Source organism: Limulus polyphemus, unplaced genomic scaffold (genome assembly GCF_000517525.1).
Source record: "Limulus polyphemus unplaced genomic scaffold, Limulus_polyphemus-2.1.2 Scaffold3564, whole genome shotgun sequence".
NCBI classification, from domain to species: Eukaryota; Metazoa; Arthropoda; class Merostomata; order Xiphosura; family Limulidae; genus Limulus; species Limulus polyphemus.
In genome coordinates this window covers 19,684-41,628 of record NW_013669174.1, presented here as the reverse complement: position 1 = coordinate 41,628, position 21,945 = coordinate 19,684, and the positions used below count along the sequence as shown (strand labels likewise).

At 33.1% G+C, this 21,945-nt stretch overlaps 1 pseudogene; it reads left to right on the top strand.

Annotated features, from left to right (window-relative positions):
* The window catches only part of LOC106469595, a 100,506-nt pseudogene that overhangs the window by 63,089 nt on the left and 15,472 nt on the right, over window positions 1-21,945 (top strand).

Here is a 21,945-nt window from a genome sequence, read left to right as displayed (position 1 = left end):
GTATGAACAACAAAGGGACATTTGGTCCTTCAAAAATGTCTTTGCACACCAACTGTTGAGAAAATTACAAATTTAAACACACACTCTATTTTTAGGGAAACCATCATTTGCCTTCTTAAGCTTTTATAAATTGCAGACCTCCACTACTACTGACAGTAACTTCTTCCTTAAGTCTGTTACTATGTTAGAAAAATAATTGGCTTAACTAGAACTTGGCCTGTACTTTCTAAATCTTAAACTTGTCCTCTCATCCTATTATCTTAATGCAACACAAAGAAATCAGAGGCCTTTATCTTCAGTTCAGAATAACCCTGCAAACTTTAACAAGATCCCTTTTGACCCAGTTTTTTCTTAAGAGAAAATAAATAGATCCTAATCCACACCTATAACAGTGTAAGATAGTATTTTCATACCTATAATTATCCTAGTAAGTTCTCTTCTCTTTTGAATTCTTTCCAACAATTCAGTGACTTAATATATTTACTTAGATAAAGAGACTAAAACTAAACACAGTATTCCAAGTGAGGGTTAACTGGTGATTTGTATAGAAAGGTAATTACCTCTTGACATTTAATCAACGTATCTATTAAATACACCCTAAAATTCTGTTAGCTTTAATACTACCAACAGATATATTATAATTACAGGAGTTTGGTTAGATTTGGAGAACACTGACAATAGAAGTGATTTTGAAGCTCTAGGTTATGAATTGTTTACTATACTAATAGACTTTTTATAAGATTTGGATGGCTGGCTCTTTATGTTATTTTTTGAAGTGGATATGTCAGCCTTGATGGACCAACAGTCCTTTTGTTGTCCCATAAATGGTATGAAACTGTAGCTTGTTTGGACTGAAGACAAAAAAAAATGGTACTGAAGATTATATGGATTACATTTGGGAGTTTCAAGTGTAGAAGGTTTGTAATTTGCAGTTGTTATAGATAGTGCTTTAATAACACCAAAATGGGGCCATAGACAACTTCAGTTCTGTGTGCCCCCTTTTCTTCACAAGCTTTCATTTTTTTGCATTGAGATTTTACTCATCAAAATATCATTTCAACACAAATAATATTTTTAAAATACTACAGTTTCCAATTTAAAAAATTACCTGGGAAAAAAATCATATCACTCTAGGCCTTTGACACTGTGGGCTCACAGACAGCTGTCTAAACTGACTTTTGGTTAATTTGGCCATGGTTATAGGTCAGTTGATAAGGCAGATGACTTCAACAATAAACTGTATAAAAATCATTATTGCTGTTTTGTTGTTACTTATAAAAAATACTGAGTGGAATAATTATAGGAGACTTGAATTTTTAAACATTTTGATTTGGATTATATGGATTCAAATAAAGAGGAAGAAAATGGTTTATTGAATAATGTTTATTGAAATGATTCAGGATGATTTTATATACTAAATGATTAGAGGGAATGCCATCTAGATTTACAGTCAACCACTAATGAGGAAGTGGTTGCAAGAACTAAGAAGTGGGAGTGTATTTTTGGGAAGAGTGATCATTGTAAGGGAGGTTATAAAAATTGTCCAGGTAATTATAGGCCTGTTAGTCATACATCAGTGATGGGAAAAGTTTTGAAAGTTTAAAAGATGCTTTGGAAATTTAACATATAAAGTTTCAAATTTTATTGGATAGTCAAAATGGTTTCACTAGGGAAAACTTTTCTCTTACTAATCTTTTGATATTCTTTAAAGATATTCCTGCTTATGTAGATGAGAGTAAGAGTGTAGATTTGGTGTGTCTGGATTTTCAAAAAGCATTTGACAAGGTGGAGGTGATAAGTTGACTTCTTGGATAAAAAATGGATGGATGCAAGAAAGCAGAGGGTTGTTATAAATGGAGTTCAATCAAACTGGATTAATGTTACAAGTTGGACCCCTCAAGGTTCAGTGTAGTTGGACCTTTCCTCTTTTTGATTTGCAGTTTATCAGTGACAAGATGAAAGAATGATCAATAAATTGTTCAATTTTCTAATGGTAGTAAGATATTAGATGATGTTGGCTGTGGTGAGCCTTGTGTTTCTTACTTTATGAAGGATGTTGAAGTGTTGGAAAAGGTTCAGATGAGGGCTATTAAGATGATACCTGTGCTGGAAAGACTGTCATACAAAGAGAGGTTAAGATTCATGAAATTGTTTTCTCTTTAAAATAAAGAAGAGTTAGAGGGTAGCATACAAAGGTGAACTGGTAGAATGATACTTGTACAGTACTTTGTCTTAAGAAAACTGAGCTCTAAGAAGAGGCTTAAATTTCAAATGATAGTAGATTGAATAAATTACCCACAACAAGAACAAGGTAAGAAGCTTTTGATGCTAAAATCTAGAGCTTTTATTTTCAGTAGCATTTCTTCATCCTTAAAGTTGTAGAATTGTTTGTCCAATGATGTATTATGTTTTTTGTGCTATTAGGAATACCTTATTTAACCTTACATTTGATAGGTACATAGATGTAAAAGACAGTTTGTTCAGTGTTTCACAGATAATCGGTTCAGTAGTCGGAATCGATAGAATTTGTCAAATTTTCCGATCAAAGAAAAACCAATTGCTGAGAAATTAAAGATAATTCCACCCAGATCTCTTTATTCACAACAACAATCTTCTGATTTGCAAGTATGTTTACAATCATGACCCTGTACTTTTTCCTTTTTCTTATGACACAAAAAACAAAACATTATTCCCCATGGAATAAATTATGATCAGTTAAAACAATATTTGTCTGCTTCTCATTTACTTACACAAGTTGATACACAGTGCTCTGTACATCCTGAAGTTCCTCGGACCATACATTAGCAAACAGCGATAACAGCAACCTATGCACAGAGCTAATACACACTATGTGCTTGCTAGAGATCTACGTGGATTTTCCTGCAAAGTTCTCAGGATTATACGCCATGTGGCTCACTGTTAATACCGCAATGTGTTTTATCTCTCATTATTTGGGAAGGTAGCCGAAGAGGGCATGACAACAGAGCGATTGGAAATTTGGAATGTACTATTATTTTCCAATAGGGGAGTTTTCCACTTGTTTGAATTGCACATGTCACTTTCAGAGATGTCACTGTTCGTTGAAAGTGGTAAACAGGTACGGTATATACAAGTATTTACAAAATAACTAACCTGTTGGATAGCTATGGAACATTCCATTTTGTCATTTGACAGTCTCGTTACTTATGAATATACATAGTTCCAAGAAGTTATGTAAAGTTAGTTGTAGCTCAACAAATGTGATTGTCGATTGGTTGGATTGTTTCTGAATGAGAAAACTAGATATTTGGAATTTTTGAGTAGGAAGCAAGTGATTGAAAAACAAGAATCACGAAGGTGAGCAATTCTCGTAACTGACTGCCCATTACATCTATAACGGGAGTGTATACATCTTTATTGACAGTAAAAGCTAATATTTCATGATTTTAGACAAATGTCAAAAGTGACACAGTGTAAATGCTGAGATTTGAAACGCATTTGATGAAAACATGTGCGTTGAGTCGGGAGATGATAGATTTTAAATAATTTAACCAACATAATGTGGGTCTTCTTTATCATAATGAATTTAAAGTTGTCATTTCTTTTTTAAGGCTGGAGAGTTGATCATTACATATGCAATAAAAGATACAATTAGGAGCATTTTTATAAGAAATAAATAGTAAAAAAATCTTCTAGAAATGATATGAAGATTCTTCTCTTGGGTGGCGACATAAGTTTTTCTGGGGGGGGGGGGGATGGACCTGCCTTCAAAGTTTTGCCATTACAGTCAAGAGAATAGGCAAGCTCCTACAGTCAGATATGATGGCTTTAATATTTGTAAAGTTATTTTAAGCCATACTGCAGACTTGCAGCTATATATATATATATATATATACTCTTAGAAATTTTAAGTAAAGCTGCTGACAAACCTGGTGACTTTTATTAGAATTGAAGATTAGTTGTAATAAATAGTTTGAAATTTGTGAAGTAAATAAAAAAACTTGTAAATTCATTTTCATATGCTTTTTCCATTTAGACATTTTGCTTGAAATAATGTACATTTCAACACCATTGACCCTTTTGAGACAGGTCACAGATGAAAGGCCATGTCATCTCGTTTGTTGATTCACATTCAAAATTTTACTGAACTACTATTTCATGAATTTGTATCAATAACTTTGGTACCAAACTGTAGATTATAATTCAAATTTTAGTACTATATTTTACTCAATTTGTTAATCTAAAAGTAAATATAAAAAAACACAAACATTGATTTTTGTGTGTCTTGTGGTATGTTGAATGCAGCACTGGTTCAAATTAGATGTTTGTCAAGTCAAAATACTAAGCCTATAGTTTCATACAAATTAGAAACTCAATCTCTTTCCATTTTTGGAAATGCTCCCTTATATATACTTACTTCTATATAATACATGAATAACCAATCGGAAGCTCACAATGTCCACTAGTGGTTTTCTCAGTCTTTCTAATGTTCCTTCCACAATTTTGTTCTTTTGAATCAAGATTTCAATAAGGTAGGTTGTGTCTTTTGTCACCTCAAAATTTCATATTTTTTTTTAGACCCAATTACAGCTTAGTTACTAAGCTTGATAAATTATAGTAGAATTCTATGGTATTCATGTAGTAATTTATAATTTTTTAGTTATTCAAATGTATATATAAAACCTAAAAAAAATATTTTGTTTCATATCCTCCATGTGCAAAATTTTTAAAGGCTTAGCAACCTACATCAAGCAGAAACCAAGTGCAAAGGTTGTAACTAGAAGAGTTAATTGTTTGCTTTACTTCTTTATTTACTGTTCCCTGTTTTAGGAAAAATAACTTTAAGAACTTATTTCAAAATAGCAATAATCTATATACATATATAATGTATAATAATTGAAATGTGACTGTATTTTACAAAATGCTAGTCGACTAAAACATAGCAAAGACAAGTTGCTTTGTACAGACCAAAGGGCACCTTTATGTTATTTGATAAGGTAACGTGAGTGCACATGAGCCGCGTCATTTTAACTTCTGTATTGTTAGCTAGTTGACTAAAACACAGCAAAGACAAGTTACTTTGCACAGACTTCTGTATTGTTAGCTAGGCATGGGTGAAAGGTCAATATAATAAAAATATTAATAAACATAAATATTATGAAATTTAAGCTATTTCGTCTAAACATTTATGTTTTCCTGTTATGATTTGTGTTCATTCTAGAATGAAAGAAGCATAATTTATGTTTATTTCCTAATTTCATAAGGTGGTTGCAAGATCGGTCAAATCTACCGAACCTGTACAGAGATTAACTACTGAAAATAACAGATAAAATATAAATGTTTGATAACTATCCAGACATTATAAAGATTTCGCATGTGAAATATGAAAATTTTCTGATGCTGAAAAGTATTTTTAATTTGAAAATGAAAATTACTTTGTATGATAGATAGGCAAGATGTGAAAAGAAAAAAAAAAAGGCATGAGAGAAACATTGCTTTACAAATCTTAAGACTTAATAAAAAAATTAAAATATTTTGCATATGAAAGCATTGTAATGTTTACTGATAAACTGCCAAATTTCGTTAACACTTGCTTACTAATTTAAAAGTTATAGCATGAAAACTATAACAAGCACAAAATGATTGTGAGGTCGGGCCCAAGCCCGGGTTGAAAGAGTTAACAAGGGGACAGATTTTTCACACTATTTGTGCTCTATAATTATTTGATTTTGATGAAACTTGGTGAACATATGTAGAATATTATTCTTCATTGTTCTGCCAAAAATGGTCCATGTCCGTGATAACAACGAACATATTGACACATTTTTGTATTTTTTGAGAGCCGAATATGATGATTATTGCATGGTGGAGGCTGTTTCTGTACTGAGTGCCCCCTCTAGTTGAATATATGGATGTTTCACTGTTACCATTGGATCAGTATTGACACAGATTTATTATAGGACTTATCAAGCATATTATTTGACTACTTGCACAATATATGTGCAAGAAGCACTACTTTGAGTGTCTGAATTAAGAGCATTTCATTCTGACATTTACCACATTATCAATACAGCAAAGTTAAATTATGTGACTTATTAACCCTATTGCAGCAGGCTCAGGACCGCGTAACCACCATGTAACCATAACATAATGTTTAGCAACAACAAGAGGCTGTCCCATCCTGTAAACTAAACTAAAACTATTATATATATAAAAAAAAAAGAACCTCAAAGCCAGCCCTTTTCATTCGTATAGTTATCAAGCTTTCTCTTAAACTCATGTAAATTTACTGCCTTCACGACATCTGAAGGCAACACATTCAAAGACCAATCACCCTGTTAGAAAAATATAACTGTCTTAGCTGAAGATGACTCTTACTCCTACCATTCTCACCATTAAGTATGATAAAAAAGATGGTGCATCAACACTAACAATTCCTTTAACAATCTTCAACATCTCAATCAAGAATAAACAATTTCAGAGATCCAACCACTCTTTTAGAAAATTAAAACTGTCTTAGCTGAAGATGACTCCTACTCCTACCATTCTCACAATTCAGTATGAAGAAAAAGATGATGCATCAACACTAACAATTCCCATAACAATCTTCAACACCTCAGTCAGCTCCTCTTTAACTTTTCTTTTTCAAGAGAAAACAGTTTCAGAGATCTTAACTTCTCCTCACATGACAACCCCTCCATCCCAGGCACCATTCTAGTAACCCTCCTCTGAACCATTTCCAACAATTCAATGTCCTTCCTAAGGTAAGGAGCCAAATGTGGCCTAACTAGTGACCTATACAATGAAATTATAACCACTTTAGATTTGTATTCAATATTTCTGTAGATACAACCTAAACTCCTATTTGCCCTACCACTAGCAACAGCATGCTGCTTGAATGGCATAAGAGACTGATCAACCACTACACCAAGATCCCTTTCTTTAATAACACTATTAAGGCTTTTCCCATCTAAATTCCATTTATAATTCAAATTATGATAACCCACATGTACTATGTTGCATTTATTATATTTAAATTCCATTTGCCATTTATTTGCCAAACTCACTAAGTCATTTTGTAAAGCAGCAAAATCCTTCTCACAGCTAGCAACACCCAAGACCTTAATATCATCCTTCATCTATGCCATTGATGTAAGTCAAAAATAGAGCAGATGGCTGTTATAAATGGAGTTCAGTCTACAAAAGTGGTAACCTCTTTAGAGAACATCAAAAGATTATTAAGGCAAGATTTTTCCACTAGTGAAACCATGCTGGCTATCCATCAAAATTTGTTAAATGACTTTACAAAAAATCTTTTATAAGGCTTTAAAAAAAACTCTTCCCATCACTGATATAAGACTAATAGGTCTATAATTACTAGGAGAAATTTTATCACCTCCTTTGAAAAGAGAAGTAACATTAGCCAATTTCCATTCCTCTGGTACCTGCCCACTATTCATGGACTTACAAAAGATATTAGCAAGTGGCTCACATATCCAATCTTTAACCTCCTTAAAAACCCTTGGGGAAATATTATATGGCCCAGTAGCTTTATCATTCTCTAAACTTCCCAATTTCTTCTTAACAAGGTCTGAATTAATTTGATCATCTTTTTCGATCTTGTTCAACATGAGGAATATATCTTAAATCTTCATGAAACCATGGTGGTGGTATACATACTGTGACTAAAAGTACTTAATGTATCTTCATGAAATCATGCAAGCTTTTAGTGAGCATTATAAGTCTTGTAAACAGAAAAATCAGAATTTTTGATGAAGTATTTTTACTAAAATTTGTCTGTAATTATATGGTGTTAGAATGTTAGCTGCTCTGAGTGTGAAGCAATTTTCATGTTAAGATTGAAAATACTTTTCTTTACCTGAAAATTTTCAGATTTCATTTGTATAATCCCTAAAACCTCTTAAAGTAATATATATATATATATAAATTTTTACAGAAAACTTTATCTGTTATTTTCTTTACTATAACTCTATATAGGGTCAGTACATTTGACCGACCTTATAACCACCATAAAAAAAGAAATAATTCTAAGTTACCCTTTTTCTTCCTGGAATGACTGCATATTGTAAAGGAAACCACAACAGCTTAAAGCTTGTAAAATATACATCTGTGTCTACCTAAATTTCATTGTTTTATTGCCCTTTGAACTGTGTTTAACTAATAATCACCACACAAGTTGTAAATCACTCAGTGAATGTGTAGTTTTCATTACCCAAACGAATTCCGTAATTCGCAAGCTTCTTGTGAACATACTGCTTGGAACATTATTGTTCATTATTTTACCTAATGTAAACTAGTAAGTTTCAAATTTTTACATTTTAGTTACTTTTATAATAATAGATAAAGAATACCCATGAAAAATAAGAAATATACTACTTACCTGGGTCTTTTTTTTTGCCGTCAACTTTTTACACTAATGGTATTACCACACTAAATAATTTTTTATTAAATTAAATAATACACCTAAGAACATAGAATAATAACACATAAAAAGCAGATAATGTCCCATAACTATCACATTTTTCTGGCTTTATAACTATGTGATAAGAGCTATTAAAAATTTAGCTAAGCTCTTCAGTGTGCTTCCTGTGGGAATGAAGTTTGAACTGAAAGTGAAATGGACAATTCTCTGTACAGAAAATAATGTAATATAACATGTCATTTGATAGATTAAAACTTTGGCTTTCTATTGGTTAAAAGTAATATAGTATTGAATGTCAAAAAGAACTATTGGCAATTTGTGAAAGAGAGTATGTGACAGGTGGGTGTGGCAAGAAGAGTCTCTATAACTAAATAAGATTACAGGCTGTAAAAATTCTGCTTTGCCTCAGTGATGAAAATATTATAAAAGTAATTTATGTTGAATTTTGTACTTCTCAGATGGGTAACAAATAAATTAAAGAAGGAAGACCTATAGAGCAAATGTCACAATTTTCATACTTATAAAATTAAGAACTTAAAATTTATGTAATATTAATATCTGATGTGTTAAATATATTTTGAAGTCAAGTTTATTTGTATACACTGATAATAAAATAGTTTTAATTATATTTTAAATGTAACTCTGTAAAAGGTTGGGATATGCACACTTTGACCTACTCAGTGTAAAAGGGTTAAGCTTATTATGCTATCTGCTAGATCGGTAAACATATTTGAAAAAAAAAAAAAGATTTCTAAAGTGTTAAGACACTCGCACTGGTTTGAACATGAATAAGTATCTAAAAATTGTAATTATAAAACTTCTATTCAGGTGTATAAATTGATCATGTATTTTTTTAATGCATTGCTCAAATTTTGCTTGTTTGTATTTCCAGTACTTCTTCCCAGAGCAGTAGTTGCAGTTCTCCATCTATGAATTCTCATATGAATCATATTGTTGTCACCCCACCAACAACGCCATATGCTGTTGCAGCTGCAGCAGCTAGCCAAAACAGTTCTTCAATCAAAAGTAAGTTTTTGGCTACTTACAGTGATGTTATGGCAGTTGAATATCAGTCATTATTATGGTTAGTAGCCTATACAATCACATATGTTTAATTGCAATAAGTTTATATCTTACATTTGGCTGATAATCTGCTTCCATTTTCAGGGGAAGAACTGTATGTGATAATTAAATTCAGGTGATTATATAGGCTACTAACCATGACATCACTAAGTTTTTAAATATGTCATAATTCTTTTCCCATAAAAGTAATAAACAGGTAAAATGTGAAAACAAAATTAAAAAGTTTAAGTTCCAAAAGAGAAAAGATCACTCATAGAAAATGTTCAAGCTTTTGGGTCATTCTATCTTTGCAATTCCTTTGTAATGATCCACAGTGCTGTGTGATTTCATATGGTTAGAAGAGGCAAGCATAGACATTTAAGTAATATGTAGAAAAAAATAGGACATTTCCAAATATTTCTAGAGTTTAACAAATCCCAATTATCAACACAAAAATACAGAAGTGATAAATATAAAAAGTTTTGTTGGTTTTTCATTATCCAGTATTATGTCTAGTTTAGTCAGTTAGAGGGTTTTTCTCTCTAATTGTGGTTCAGTATGTATCTAATATTCACAGTCTTGGGATAAAAAAGTTCTGTATTTTCTATAATTTATAGCCTACTTTGCCAACTTCTATCTCTAGATAAAAAAAAAAAATAATGTAATGTTTTAAAGACTTTTGCCTCTTTTTTTTTCAGCAATTCCCATTCCAAATTTCACATTTATATTTAAGATATAATTATAAGAGATGCCAAGTGTTATAATTTATATAAGGTATATTGTTAGCTCAGCAGTCGTAAAGTACCAATAAACTAAAAAAGGTTAAACGTTACCATTTTGATTTATCTTAGTTGATATAGATGGTAAATAATCAACAGTTTTGTCAATCTGCAAAATGACATTCCAACATTCATTGCTCTTAAATGTCAATAATGTTTTTATAATGGAAAACATATTCTCATTTCTCACAAACTGGTATAATTTAAATGAAACTAAATCTCACAACTTTGAATAAATACATTAAATATTTTTAAGTGTATGTGCTTTCAGCAGAAGTCTTCAGATACATAATGATTATTAATGGTTGAAACATTGTCTATAAATGTACTTATTTTAATGCACTCAATAAGTATTACTTCCATGACAATAGTGTATTTAACAATCATGCTGATTATTCGATCACTAAAGGCCATCACTAAATAGTATGTACAAAAATACTGTTTTTCACTCTGGGTAGTTATTGATTACACACATTCTAGGGGAAATGTTTTTTTTAAAGATGAAGTAAAATGTTTTGTAATCACTGGGATTTGTTTGATCTTGAAAACTGACCTTTTATAAAAAGTTTTTATTGTGTCATTCAAGAAAACTGCATGCTTATGGTGTAATAAAATGAGAGACCTGTTCATTGTTATAAGTATATAGAAAGACTTCATTTATACATAGCTGCCAATTTTATGATTCAGCCATAAAATATATGCTTTTGGTCACTATTTTACGAGTTTACAATGAGTTATGCATTTTTTGAAAATATTTTTTAACTCTGAAAATCAAAGTGCAATCAACCTGAAGAGTTATTGAAGTTCAGTTAACATTCTGACCTCAGAACTGTTTATTATTGTGTCGATCATTCCCCACTGCACTCATTCATGATTGAAAACAAAGAATGGCAGGTGATGAGGAATGTACAAGTTTTTGTCAGTATTTTTTTAATTGTAAATGTGAATTGTTTGCATTTTTATTCTACACTTAAAAAATAGGATGCCATATTGATACAAGGCATTCACAGTCTGTAGCAATAAAATATATGATGATAACTTTGTCATTCTAACTGTAGGTGAAATTCAGAGAGATTTTTATTGAAATGCAAGCATGTTTGCAAAATCCTCGTTGAAATATTAGCTTTTTGTTGAAGTTTGCACTGTGAACAAAGTGTTAAAAGGTGTTGCTTGGGTGACAAAAGATCTTTTTATGTATATCAGTGATGTGCAAAACATATTCGAGAATCTGCAAGCAATGCATAAGCTGCTTAAATGGTAAGGCAGGGACTGTGGTGTGTCTATAGTGTGTGTTTAAAGGATTTGGGATTAATTTTAATTAGTTAAGTAACTGGTACTATATGTTTTTAGACTTGTGGCCTTCACCACTTTTCCAAAACCACCTCTTGTTTTGGAATTGTATTTTTTTAAAAGATAGCAGGTATAAATTAAACAAGGATTTCAGTTTTGTAAATTACTATATTGTTTTATCAAGCACACAATGGTCCAGAGAGTAAACTGGTCAACTCTGTGGAATTACTATCAAGCAATAGCATCTTGTCCAACAGCAGTTCATCACATCCACCACCTAGTTCAACCCCACCAGCATCTCCAGCTAGCCAGTCTTCACCATCTGCTGCCTCAAACTCTTCTCAACCCACAACACCCTCCACAGTCAACAACTCTTCATTGACAGCAGCTGTTCTTGCCAATTTCCCTTCTAGCAGCGTGCCCGGCATTTTGCCGTCCAGTACCCCCCTCTACATTGCTGCATCTGAAGATCTTACTCAGTCTTGCACAGTAACCTTGACTAACAATAGTGATTCTTCTAACCTTAGTGTTCAAGTCAGTGGTACTTTACCACAGCATTCCTCAAGCACGATTTTAATGAATGGACCATTACCATCAAAGGTAGTTGTATAATTTTAAAGTTTTTATGTACAAAAAAAGCAGTTTTCTGTTAACATAGATAATGCTGAAAGGCTACAAAAAGTGTAATTTTTACATCCCAATGCAGTGTTTCTTGCATCTGAATGATTTTTACTATGAATGGAAATGTTGTTACTGTTCTCAAGAGAAAAAACATTAATATAGTTGGATATTTGGTCACCATTTCTAAAATTGGTAAAGTTGTATTTTGTTGTTTAGTAGATGTTATAGAGTACTTCCTTAACTTTTTAGTGTAAGATGAATTTTACCTCTCTAAATTATTTGTATTCTCGTGTATCTGTATGGCAGGAAAAAGGTCACAAAAGTAGTTAAAGATGGAAAGTCTAAAATGGTTATATTAGTATATAAAATACTTCTTTCTGATACAGAACATTACCTCTTCTCACATAAATAGCTATTCTTGTTCAATGCTGCCCTCTATATGCAAAAAAAAATGTTTTTGCATGCCAAAAGCCTTGAGCTCCCACATATCTTACAATAAACTGGTTCAAATACATCTCGCATGTAAATCATCATGTGACAACCTTCCATCAATAACAGTGTGACACAATGTCCCGTCTTTATTTTTTTTTTATTTCATACAAAGTGGAGATAGTTTCTTTTTTCTTTTTTTCTCCTTCACTTTACCTATTTTAAGTGATAAATTACCTTTATTGCTACTTCATTTTTATATTATTTATTTATTTTTACCAAAGCTTCTGTTTCCACTTTGAAAATGTTTTCATTCACTTCCAGTACAATTGCCTAGGGTCAGGTGCCAGTACTCGATGAAGGAATTATAAGCTTTAATACACTGGGAGATTGATCGTACTATGATTTGACCTTCATTGGGCCTCAAGTTTGGTGGCCCATATACTTGGGTCTGCTGACTTTGGACAGATAAGCTGTTATACTGTTATAGTTTTTTGAATATTTTGATATTCATATTATTATTTGAAGTTATTTGGTTTCTACAACATATATTTAGTTAGATTTGTACCTACTTCTTGTAAGATTAGGGTTTTTTAATTAACATTTAGTGATATACTTTTGTCTTACAATGTTAGTTTTGGCTTAAAGTGTTTTTGTAATTTTAGGCTTAGCTGTCATTCATCTTTCTGGTAAATCATAATTTAGGTTAAATACATCGTTTCTTTAATAAATACCATCTACTAAATTTTTCATTTTCGTAAATTAATTAAATTATATACTTCTTACAATTAATTTTGATTTTAAGGACCCCTGAGTCTGGGGTCTGCCAAACCTTCTCACACTATTGCTTGCCTTCCTCCTCAAACTGCCAAACTCGTTTGGGAAGATATTTATTTTGATAATTTTCCTCCACCTGATTATGAATTGGCCTTCCCAGGCCTCTACTGTGTAGTCTGCTAGGCCTACCTCAGCCCTTTTTTCCCTTCCTTTTTCAAACATTTTATTTTTAGTTCAGACGGGCCTTTTTATCTTTCTTTTGAGAGATAGTGCTGGCATTCCTCATCCTCCACGGGTTTTGTTTCATTTTGCCTTAGCTTACCATCAGGTAGATTGTTTTTTGTTGGCAGACTCTGTTAATCCTACTCCTTTCTCCCTAGCCACGTTTTCCAGCCTTTGTCTTCCCCTATCACCTCTTCTTCTGGTATTGGTCACCATATACTTCATTTCTTTATTCGTGTTTCATGTCTGGCACCTTCCCATAATTTACCTGTCCTACATCTAAGCATTCCTCCATTAGTCATATATTCTCCATGCAGATTGGAGTTCTATGATTGATCTGTCCCACCTCTTTCACTTCTTGGTTTTTCCCATTTTTCCTATATTGTATTTTATCACATTATGATGGGTTTGTCTCCAGGACTGAGGATGCCCATGGTCGATGTTATGTAATCTTATGCAGACATTCCTATTTTTTATCCTTCGTGGCACTGTCTTAAATTTGTTCACCATGGGGGTTTGGTACTAGTTTCACCCCTTGCTCTTAGAGCTTCTTTCATATCTCTATGTCTTTATCTCCATTTCCTCATCCATTTGCCTTCACTGTCAATGCATTCAGAGAGGATTGGGACATATTTATACATTTATTTTCTCATCCCATTCATCATCATCTGCAGTGAAGTTCCTTTTTTCCTTGCCAATCTGTGTCAGGCCTTTCTGATTGCTCCTTCTGGCTGACACTGATCTGGTTTTCTCAGCTGCTTCAGCTCAATCTGTCATTTTTGTTCTTGATTGATTTTTCCTACCCTCCACTTTGGCAGCTCATGAGGCATGTTCTTTTTTTTCTTAATTTTCGTTTCCTTACATCTCCTACCTTTAATCCCTGTTGGATTTGGTTGGCCTTCTATGTCACGTACCTGCTCAGAGTTTCTTCATTACCTTTAAGACTTCTTTTCATTGGTTCCTTTTCCTGCTGCTTCATTCTCTGGCACCACTCCTCTGTTTGTGATTGTTTCTTTGGATTCAGCTTTTGATTCAATTAGCCTTTTTTTACTTGTCTCCTTTTTCCCCATAATCAATTTCTGGTGTTTTCTCTCTGATTAGACACTTTTCTTTTTACCTGCATCTCACCCTCTTTGTACGTTGGAGGTACTTCTTCTGTCAAGCATGGGACTACACCTCATACATTTATCTCCCATTATCTGCTTCAGGTGGCTTTCTTCCTCGTCTGGGTACCATCTTTCACTCTTTGATGAGACTGTGACTGGGTAAAATGCCTTTTTTGTATATATAATTATTCTTTTTGTTTTTTCTTTATGGATTCTGCTCTGTGGTGAGTGGTGCATGTCCAGGTATACATAAACTAGACAAATCTGCACTGTAAGGCCATGATGACATAATAATTATAATTTCCATGGCCAATAATTGCATACTGTTGAGATGGGGTGTTCCACAAGATTGCTTGTTATTTTGTCCTTGTGATATATTTGCTTCATTAATATGCCCATTCTGGACCATACTCACCCACGGATTTCATGGGTAAAGCAGAAGGGGATAGTTGCTCATATGTATCATGCCTTAGATTGAATAAATCAAGTGTGGGCTACTTTTGAAAATAGAGTTTTCATGGTCACCCATTGCTCTGCCTCTGGTGTTGCTATTCCTCCAGACTCTCCACCCCCCCCCACCCCTTTTCTTCCAGTGGAGTATGGCAGTCCTTACCACTTTCCATTTCCAAGCTGCTGAATGTGCTAATGATACAATATACATATAATGATAAAACCATTCAGTTGAGAGTAGGGCAGTGGTGTTCTGCTGGTGTCGAGATGTCTTCCAATCTGTAGCTTTGGAGTGAGCCAATTGCAGCTCACCCCTTTGGGTGGGATCCCTCATCCTACCTCCATGTCGGTTCCCAGTGGCTGGGTTTTGGATTCAGAGCTGAACCAATCAACATATGTCCTCACACATGTATTACAGGTATGTCTGTTTCCTCACTACTTCTTGTTCCTCCATCCGTGTTATGGGTCATGATGGGTAGGTACTTGCAGATTAATATGGTTCTTCCTCTTACTCTATACCAAGGATGTTATTTCACTTGGGGCAGTTCCTGTTGGATTGGTTTTGAGTGAGATAGTTTCTATTACAGAGATATCTTTACAATACTGATCGTCTTGATTTCAGATTCCTGTATCAGTCAATCAAACGTTCACATTGCTATCATGTGCCCATTCATAAATCAGGGGGTAAAAAAATTCCCCCGATTCTGCTGAACTTGAGATGAAGACGGTATGATTCTCTTTCCTACCCCCACATGGACCTCAGCTCCTGGTGCCTGGGTTTTGAATTATAATTGACTTATCAAAGGTATGATTCTCATCCTACCTCCGCATGGATGTCGGTTCCTGGTGGCCTGGGTTTTTGTGCAGTTGACTTTCCGGCCGTATGTGATCCATCACACCCTAGATATTCTACACCTAGCTGCACATATTTTTACTCTCAACTGCATTAATGTACTCTATGGAATTGATATTCCAATATATTGTGGTTCGGATCCCAATCCAACCATCGTTCTATCCCATTTGGATGTGCTCCTGGGCGAAGAGTATACCTGGTACAGAAGTGATGAGGTCTCCCATGTATGATCCTCTAGTGCGAGGATCTATTCTTTTAAGATGTTCTTCGGATGCTTTCGAGGAATACTGATTTGTTTTTCCCTCACACCAGTCCCTCCACCTATTCAGTGTGGGAAACTAGCTATTTATATGAGTGGAGGTAATGTACTGTATCAGAAGTTATAATTTTTCCTATAACTGAAAATGTATTTCTGATAGGTGCTTATCTCCTCTCACACAACCTTTCCTCCCCACTGAAAACCAGTGCTTCCATTTTCTGCCAAAACTCGAAGTGATAGTTCAGTAGAATCGAATAGAGGTAGTCACATGTGTTGTGAGAGTATGTCACCCTCTTATTAGTGGAGGATTGTTGCTTGATGACTTACATGCGAGACTCAGTTGAACCAGTTTATTGTAATGTACATAGAAGCTCAATGCTTGTGGCATGCAAAAACAATTTTTTGCATACAGAGAGCAGCACTGAACGAGAATAGCTATTTATGTGAGTGGAGGTAAGCACCTATAGGAAATACATTTTCACTATAGGAAAATTATAACTTTGTAGAGTTTGTCATAAGTTTTTTGGACATTTGGTTTATTATCAGAAGGTCTAGTCATACTTGGCCAGCAACAATGAACCAGTCAAAGTGAATTCTGACTGGTATAAGTATTTTGTATAAGATCAAAAGAAGAAAGAATATCAGTGTGATGGTGCGACATTCATTTCATCACAATACGACTGAGTTCTAAGTTTTAAAGCATGTAAATAGCTTGCCAATCCTTACATTATTACTTTCGTTTTATAAGTTGTGAAGTAGTAGACCAGTAAAGCCACATGTAAAGGGTAAACACAATGTTTGTAGAAATAGTTCCCAGGTAATTAAAGATAAACAACAGTTCTTTGCTTTAAGCTGTTAGGATTTATTGATTCAAAGACTATATTTAGCATGTTAAACATGTTAGGAAGGGCTGGGTGTGGTCTAATGGTTAGCTTGCCAGTCTTTGAATTTGAAGATCCATTGTCCCCATCTTGTTATTATGAAAATGTGCTCTTCATTTCAAGGCCTTGGATGTGTTACCATAATGAAGATCATATTTCACTACTAGATTTTAGTAGCCCAAAAGTTGGTGGTAGTTGTTAATAGCTCCATAATCTCTAGTTTGTCAGCTCAAATAGCTAATGCAGAATGTCTTTGTGTGAATATGTAAAACAAAATATTCACAGTTTGCCCCTGAAGACGAAAGGTCCACCCATCGAAAGCACTCCGATTATAGGGTTTTTATCGTTTTAAAACAAAACAAACTAGACATACTTCTTGTCTATCTCTTTGATGAAATCGATAATCCATATGTTAAATCCAGATTTGTCCATTCAGTAGTAAAGGTGGCAACATGAAAACATTGTCTATATATGTCTTAACTTTAATGCACTCAAGAAATATTATTTCCATGACACTAGCATACTTAAACAAACATGCTGATCTCTTGATCACTAAAGACCATCACTGAATAGTATACACAGAAGTAACTTTGTAGTTATACATTAATATGTTTGTTTTCCCTCTAGTTCACCTTTTCGTGGCTATAAAATATACGAAATAGCATTCCATTTAGTTAAACCTATGGAAAACAGTTTATGTAATGGTGTTGTTCAAAGAGTTAGGTGTGTAAATAAAAATGTAAAATCAAAACTGTGGTTAGGTGAAACGGGTTTTAGTCCTGGTGGAAAAGAAGAATAATTAAAACTAAAAAAATTTAGGATTTTTCTTTTTCTCCAATTTAGCCATCACTAGAATCTATGTCTATGTCTTCTCTAAAGACTATGGCCCAACAGGCAGTTTTAAATGCAGGACTGGAGAGGAGATTATTACCACCATCACAAACATCATTATTATCAACTGATAGAGGTAAGCCAAAGAGATTCCTGTACTTTTAAAAACCAATAGAAAAAATAAATGGAGAAGTTTAGTGAGCTACATTTACATTTTAACATGAGTTTTTTTGTAACACATGAGCAAACATTAATTAATTGCTTTTGAATACAATATTAATTGTGATTTTTAAACTATTTACTGTAATTATTAGCTATCTGAAAACTGGCCCACATGCAGAGCCATAGTGATATGGTAGGCAACCTAGGCAAATTGCTAGGGGCTGAATGAGTGAGGGTGCTGCGCCATCATGAATCTGTGAACTTGTACGTTCGTTTGTCACATTATTGACATTTGATACCAGTCAAATGTTATAATGCGCTATTGTCACTAATGTATCAATCGCAAGTTGATTTCCAATGGGCACGCGTGTTTAGTACAAATGAGAACACAACCAGTGGACATTTTGGGAGGTTAGAATTTTTCTTTGTTGTGATGCATTTGTGTCAAAAAACTAATATATTATTTTATAATAGGCCCTATATCAAAATGAGCCAAAAAACTCGGGCTTTCAAAACAGAAAAAGAAGAAATGCGCAAGAATTGATGATTCAACAGTCTTCTAAATTTATGAAATTGTGGTTTTCTTCAACTGAACAGCACGAAATGGAAGACGATTCGATAAACAACAATGAAGAATCTTGTAGTCTACCACCATTGGCAGAAAACCAACATAATATTGATGAATCTTAAACTGAATTAGTCGGTATTAATTGGCCTCTATCAATCGAAATTGAGAAAGACATTGTTGAGAACCAAATTGAATCAATCAACTTTAGCGACCCTGTTAATTGGCTGATTTGAATAGATCGAGGAGAGAATATATGTTAAAAATATGATAGATTCAAGATCTCAATGCAGATCATTCACAAAGTAAAAGAGAAGGACAGACATTCATTTAGTAAAGAATTATTTCTCAAGAAACGCAAACGGTGAAAAGGTATTGCGACACTGGTTGATTTATCCTAAAAAGCACAATTCTTTACTTTGCTTTGTTTGCATTTTTTATGCTAATAAAACAATAAAAAGTCAGTGCACTTGCTAATCCCAATATAGGATTTAATGATTGGAAAAATGTACATGAGAGAATCAACGAACACGAACATAATAAGCAGCATTTAGAGTTTTTTATTCAATGGAAAACTGAAGTATCTAACATCAGTCGAAAAAACATTCTTGATGATCATTTTTTGAATGAGAAAAAAAGGAAAATGAAAAGTGGATACATATATATTGAAGGCTTCTATGAAAACTATACTATATTGCATGAAAAACAATTTACCCTTAAGTAAGCTTTGAAAAGTTCAGCAAAAGATCTAACGGAGTCTTCCTTTTGACAATAGAACTTCTTAGTGAGTATGACTTAATATTGAAACATCATATATTTGAGCATAAACTGAAACAGAAATTTTTTTTTTTGCCTTCTATCCATAATGAGATACTCAACTTGATGGCTAACAAAGTTCGAATGATAAAAATCAAGGAAGTAAATGAAGCAAAATATTTAGAACTATTGCTAGATGGTACACCGGATTGTACACATAAATAACAAATTGCTGAATTATATAGCAGAACGAAGCTTTAGTAAATTAAAAGCTTCGAGAATTATTGACAAGCATCAACAGGCCAACAACGACTTAATTCCTTTGGAATTCTTTCCATAGAATGTGAACAGCGAAATTATTAAATTTTGATAACTTAATTGACATGTTCTTAGCACAGCGAACAAATAGAATTTAGTTGTTTTTATTTTTGTACTTACATACTCTGTACTCTATAAATAGTGCTTTTTTTGGATTTTTGTTTATATAGAATTCTGAAATATATAAAATTATTTGAGAATATTATTATCCTTTTCTTACTTTTTAAAATTTTTGTAAAGGGTGCCAAAGGCGTGGTTTGTCTGGGGCACAAAAAATTATCACTACAGCTCTGTCAACATGTATTATTTGTGTGTGTTTATTAAAACATCAGTTGTTTTACAGATTTTAGCTTATTTGTAGTCGGGGAATAAAAGTTCATTATGTCATAAAGGTAAAATGGTTTTAACTCCTTCATTGCCATGGATGCATTTTATCCCCTTTTAGAGCATGGAAAATGGGAATTTTTTACCCCTTCTAAATTTCCAAAGTTTACCAAGTTCATGTTTTAGTTAAGTAATGAAGTATTAAAACTTGTGTCTATATGTTTTTAATTGTGTATATAAAAATAAACCTGGGGCTGGGAGAGTCTGTAAATGTGGCAGTGAAAGAGTTAACCTGTAATAGAAATGCTACATTTTTACTCCAAGAGCTATTATGATACATATAAGAACAATAACATCTTTCAGTCAAATTTCTTAGATTCCTATCCATGTCAGTGTGTTTCCGTGTCTAAAGTTGTAATAAATCTGTTTTTACCTGCCTGTTAACAGAGTTATATAGCAGTAGTGGTACAACAAGCTCTTTGAGTCTTCAAGGGAAGTCTATTCAACCGGCACAAGGAACATTAACAACCAGCATTACAACAGTCACCACAGAAGCTCACATACCACCCTTACTTGGAGTAGCTCCTTTAGGCCCAGTTCCTCTCACTAAAGATTGTTTTTACCAGTCTCAAATGCTCGAAGCTTCCATTCGACATATGCCTCATCCTTCTGATTCAGAAAGGCTTAGGTAATTATGTTATTAATTATTTAAAGCATGTTTCAGGAGCTCCCATATTTTACTGTGGAATAAACTACACTTTGAAAATAATTTTTGAAATTTAGAAGCACATATATTTTTATACATCTATTAGGAAATAATGATTCTAATAGCTAAAGTACCTAGATATCACCCTTCAGACTGAAAACCTGCAGTGATAGTTGAAAAATCTTTGAAATGTATCAGGACATGAGACAAGATGTTTTTTTAATGCTAAGTACATTTTACATGTAGTTTGATTCTGGCTGATTTGATATGGTAGTTGTTAGCCAAGAAGGAAAATTATTATTCTGATGAGTATTTTCTGGTATATTGTTTCTCAACAAACAAAGCATCAAGTATTAAACTGCATAATCAGTGTGAGGCACATTTGTCAAAACACTGAAACAAAGTATTCTAATAGCATAAAAGTGAAAGTAAAGAAGAATGTGTCATAATATGTCAACCAGACTTTTCCTGCCATTTCCAGTGCTGAAGATTCCTTTCACTCAATACCAGGCCAGCTAGGATATGAGATATTAGTAGTATTTTCTGTGTATCCACAAATTAAATAGCAAAGAATATTGTATCAGAATAATTTTTTGCTACTTTGCTGAAGTAAGTAGGATAGACTGTTATTGTAAAGTTAGTTTTTGGAGTGTTATCCAACAAAGTGGAATAAATTTTGATGGTTAAGAGTGGCTTTTTTTTGTTCTTTTTTTTTTGTTGTGTGTGTGTGTAATAAACTAGGCAGGAAATGATGATATTCAAGACTATCTTCTTGTACATAGTAGAAACAGATTAAGAGGGAAATATAACACTATTTTCTTATTTTGATACTCAACAAGTAAAGTAAGGAATTCTATAACAGCTAAGGTTTTTGATGTAATTTTTATGTCAAACATAAACAAAATGGTAATGCTGCATCAGCTTAGAAAAGACATTAATAACTTAAGAATAGGTGGAAAAAGTGTTTGAAATACGCTTATATACACCTGGAAAAAAGTTAAGCACCCCCAAATATTTTTCAGGATTGCTTATTGAAAATAAGGTTTAATTTTCATGATGTTGAGCAATGTTCATAATTTCAAACATAATTAAAAGGATGTGGGCGTTCAGGTGTGACATTTAAATCAGGCGC